The sequence below is a fragment of the Triticum urartu genome, chromosome 2A, assembly GCF_056163025.1.
Source record: "Triticum urartu cultivar PI428250 chromosome 2A, HENAU_Tu73, whole genome shotgun sequence".
NCBI lineage: Eukaryota > Viridiplantae > Streptophyta > Magnoliopsida > Poales > Poaceae > Triticum > Triticum urartu.
This window is the reverse complement of record NC_141874.1, coordinates 631886305-631891530: the sequence shown is the minus strand read 5'-3', so window position 1 is coordinate 631891530 and position 5226 is coordinate 631886305.

Here is a 5226-nt window from a genome sequence, read left to right as displayed (position 1 = left end):
CCAAACCCCGTGATATGATACGCTCTATCACACATAAACCTCCTTATATCTTCCTCAAAACAGCCACCATACCTACATATTATGGCATTTCCATAGCCATTCCGAGATATATTGCCATGCAACTTTCCACCGTTTCATTTATTATGACATGCTTCATCATTGTCATATTGCCTTGCATGATCACGTAGTTGACATCGTATTTGTGGCAAAGCCACCATGCATAATTTATCATACATGTCACTCTTGATTCATTGCCCATCCTGATACACCGCCGGAGGCATTCATATAGAGTCATATTTTGTTCTAGTATCGAGTTGTAATCATTGAGTTGTAAATAAATAGAAGTGTGATGATCATCATTAATAGAGCATTGTCCCAAATAAAAAAATAAAAAAAGAAGGGAGAAAGGCCAAAAAAGGGAAAGGCCCCAAAAAAAGGGGGAGAAAAGAAATAAAAAGGGACAATGCTACTATCCTTTTTCCACACTTGTGCTTCAAAGTAGCACCATGATCTTTATGATAGAGAGCCTCTTATTTTGTCACTTTCATATACTAGTGGGAATTCTTCATTATAGAACTTGGCATGTATATTCCAACAATGGGATTCCTCAAATGCCCTAGGTATTCGTGAGCAAGCAAGTTGGACGCACACCCACTTAGTTTCTTTTGTTGACCTTTCATACATTTATAGCTCTAGTGCATCCGTTGCATGGAAATCCCTACTCCTCGCATTTTACATTGTTAAAAAGTTGATCCCCACTACTACCAATTCTCTCAACATGCAACCCGTCCACATCATCGTCTAGCCACCTCAGCAATTTCCATCCACATCACTTTATTTCTTTGTTTTTTCTCCATGTTCACGTAGCATCACTTGATGGATATTTGATGTCTACTACACAACCTTCTTCTTATAGACGTTGTTGGGCCTCCAAGTGCAGAGGTTTGTAGGACAGTAGAAAATTTCCCCCAAGTGGATGACCTAAGGTTTATGAATCCGTAGGAGGCGTAGGATGAAGATGGTCTCTCTCAAGCAACCCTGCAACAAAATAACAAAGAGTCTCTTGTGTCCCCAACACACCCAATACAATGGTAAATTGTATAGGTGCACTAGTTCGGCGAAGAGATGGTGATACAAGTGGTATATGGATGGTAGATAAAGGTTTTTGTAACCTGAAAATATAAAAACAGCAAGGTAAATAATGGTAAAAGTGGGCGTAAACGATATTGCAATGCTAGGAAACAAGGCCTAGGGTTCATACTTTCACTAGTGCAAGTTCTCTCAACAATAATAACATAATTGGATCACATAACTATCCCTCAACATGCAACAAAGAGTCACTCCAAAGTCACTAATAGCGGAGAACAAACAAAGAGTTATTCTTTCTGATTGATCTATTCAAGAGTCCGTAGTAAAATAACATGAAGCTATTCTTTCCGTTCAATCTATCCTAGAGTTTGTACTAGAATAACACTTTAAGACACAAATCAATGAAAACTCTAATGTCACCTAGATACTCCAATGTCACCTCAAGTATCCGCGGGGTATGATTATACGATATGCAACACACAATCTCAGATTCACCTATTCAAACCAACACAAAGTACTTCAAAGAGTGCCCCAAAGTTTCTACTGGAGAGTCAAGATGAAAACGTGTGCCAACCCCTATGCATAGGTGTTGGGGATCGTTGCAGAAATTAAAAAATTTCTACGCATCACCAAGATCAATCTATGGAGAGACTAGCAACGAGAGAGAGGGGAGTGTATCTTCATACCCTTGAAGATCGCGAAACAGAAGCGTTACAAGGATGCAGATGAAGGAGTCGTACACGAAGCAATTCAGATCGCGGCCGAATCCGATCTAAGCACCGAACAACGGTGCCTCCGCGTTCAACACACGTGCAGCCCAGTGACGTCTCCCGCGCCTTGATCCAGCAAGGGGAGAGGGAGAGGTTGGGGAAGACTCCGTCCAGCAGCAGCACGACGGCGTGGTGGTGGTGGAGGAGCGTGGCACTCCAGCAGGGCTTCGCCAAGCACTGCGAGAGACGAGGAGGGAGAGGGGTAGGGCTACGCCAAGAGAGAGGGAGACTCGTGTCTCTGGCAGCCACAAAACCCCCACTATATATAGGGGGGAGGGGCTGCGCCCCCATCTAGGGTTCCCCCCTAGGGGCGGCGGCCATCCCTAGATGCATCTAGGGGAGCGGCCAGCGGGGGAGAGAGGGGGGCGCACCCTAGGTGGGCCTTAGGCCCATCTGAGCCTAGGGTTTCCCCTTTCTCCCCTTCCATGCGCCTTGGGCCTCTTGTGGGAGGCACACCAGCCCACCTAGGGGCTGGTCCCTTCCCACACTTGGCCCACTGTAACACCCCGGTAGTTCAACTACATTAACCTCACACTAATGGTTCCATGTCATCAAGTTTGACTAAGCCACATTGCTACTGGAGAAAATTCAAATCCAAATTTCTTTTGAAATACAAGCCAAATTCTTATTTATTTAATCTGTCAAATAAAAATGTTCAATGGGTTGCAAGTATTCGTCAAGTAATTTTCATGAAGAAATCAACTCAAATTGGATTTCTATTTTGGCCATGGCATTATTTTGGTGGACCAACAACATTTAATTTGGTCATTTAAATTCCAACATATATTCTTACTTTTCCCGAACCACAAGAAACTTTGTGTGTGGCCCTATGCTATCGTACTGTATTTATGTGCCACGTTTCGTCTATAAAAAAATTTGTTTGCTCACTCAAATAAATACCAAGCTGTAGCTAGAAATAGAAAACAGCGGTGAAAGTTTAAAAACAGAAAAGATAATAGGAAACTAAAAGGCCTCCCACTGTGGACTGGGCTGAAAGACCACAGTGCAAGGCCCATCCCAGTCCCCCTCATCCTTTTCCTCTGTACACTGGGGGATGGCGTGGCAGCCATCCACCCCGCCATGGCCGCCAATGCCGCCGTTGTCGTTCATCCTGCGGTCGAGGGGATGGATAAGGGCACCCCAAGCCCCACCTCTCTCTCCCTGTCAAACCCTAGCCCCTTTTCCTCTTCCCCCCGCTCGATCCCCTCGCTACAGCCACCGCACGCACCATCGTCGCCATGGACGCCGCCAGTCACGCGGCCACCGAGGTCCCCGACGGCTAGGACCAACTCCAGGAGCTCCGTTGTGTTCGTCTTCGTCCTCTACGCTGCCGGATTGAGGCCGGGAGGCCCCCACGTCGACGCACGCATCAAGCTCCTCGACGCCATCTTCAACCTCTGCCCCGCCGGACCTCGCCGCTCAATTCGCCGCCTCCGGTGCTCCCCCGACCTCACTGACCTCTCCAGCCGCACCAATGTGAGCTCCTACATCGATTCCCCCTTTCCCACCGTCGAATCCGTCGCCGTAGTTGTCGTACGTCACCGCGGCCGAACCCACCGGAGCTCGCGCTCACCGCAGCCTGCACCCCTACCCAGCCTGCGCCCCGGGGCTCCGCTGCCGCGCTTTGTGCACGCGCGCGCCCGCCTGGGCGTGTTGGCCGCGAGCCTGCCTGCACGCAGCCTCGCCCCGCTCGCCTTTCTCCCGCTGCTACCGCCTCCTATACTGCTCTCTGTTGCTGCTACACCGCCGCCGCCATGGCTCCTCTGCTGTTGCGCTGAAGCCGCGCCTGCCCGCTCCTACCAGCGTTGCGTCCGGCCTGCCGCCGCTGCGCCTCTGCTTCTGCCGGCCCGCTGTTGCCGCTCCGCCACCACTGCCACCGGACGCCGCTGCCGCGTCCCTAGCCGGCGCCTCCGTCCGTCGCGTTGCGGCTGCTTCGCTAGCGCCGCCGCCTACATCCGCGCCCGTCCCCGCGACCACCTCTAGCGTCCGGCGTCGGCACCGCGTCGGTGCCCGTTGGCGCATCCCCTCGCCCATGGCCGTTTGGGCGGGCGCCCACGCCCACGCCCTTGCGCCCGTACCCGCCCCGCTAAGGCCTAAGTGGGCCACTGACCACTGGGCCCGTCCCCAGGCACCTGTGAAATTAAGAAAAAAGTAATAAAATATAATTAATTAATTAATTAATTGTTTAATTAACTTAATTAATTAGCTTTAACTAAACTAACAAACTAGATTAGTGATTTAAATCAGTAATTAGATAAAGGTATGTATGACAGGGGGGCCCACCCCCTGTTGACCAGTCAACGTTGACTGGTCAACTGGGACCCCCTGGACCCACTGTCATTTTCTGTTGCGCTGCTGGGTGCACTACACCGGGTGCACCTAGCAATTTCCTGTTTTTTTATTAGTAATAATTTCAAAATAATTTTAAAACTTTGAAAATTCATTTAAAATAATCCGTAGCTCGGATGAAAATGTTTTCTATATGAAAGTTGCTCAGAAAAATCCAACGAATCCGAATACGCGGTCCGTTCATCTGTCACATGCCCCTAGCATGCTGAACATGGAACTTTCCCTCTCCGGTCATCTGTATGACATAGGTCCGGAACCGGGAAACCATTCCCGGTTGAATTCCCCCTTCACCTTTATCGTGTAGCCATACGTTAGGTCACACCCGGCACAGCATGTTGCCACGTTATGCTTTGTGATGCTATGTTTGCTTTTATATTTACTGTTTCTTCCCCCTCTTCTCTCCGGTAGACCCCGAGACCGATGCTGCCATTGTGATCGACTACGTCGACGACGACCCCTCCTTGCCAGAGCAACCAGGCAAGCCCCCCCACCTTGATCACTAGATATCGCCTACTCTACTCTCTATACTGCTTGCATTAGAGTAGTGTAGCATGTTACTGCTTTCCGTTAATCCTATCCTGATGCATAACCTGTCCTTGCTACTACTGTTGTTACCTTTACCTGCAATCCTAATGCTTAGTATAGGATGCTAGTTTATCATCAGTGGCCCTACACTCTTGTCCGTCTGCCATGCTATACTACTGGGCCATGATCACTCGGGAGGTGATCACGGGTATATACTATATACTTTATACATGATACATGTGATGACTAAAGTCGGGTTGGCTCGAGGAGTACCCGCGAGTGATTCACGGATTGTGGGCTGAAAGGACCTTTGTCCCGACGGCCCTCTGGGTGGATCTCTTTGGCGAAGCGACATGGCAGGTTGAGACCACCTAGGAGAGAGGTGGGCCTGGCCCTGGTCGGCGTTCGCGGTTATTTCAAAATAACACGTTTAACGAGATCTTGGTATTTGATCTGAGTCTGGCTACTCGCCTATACGCACTAACCATCTACG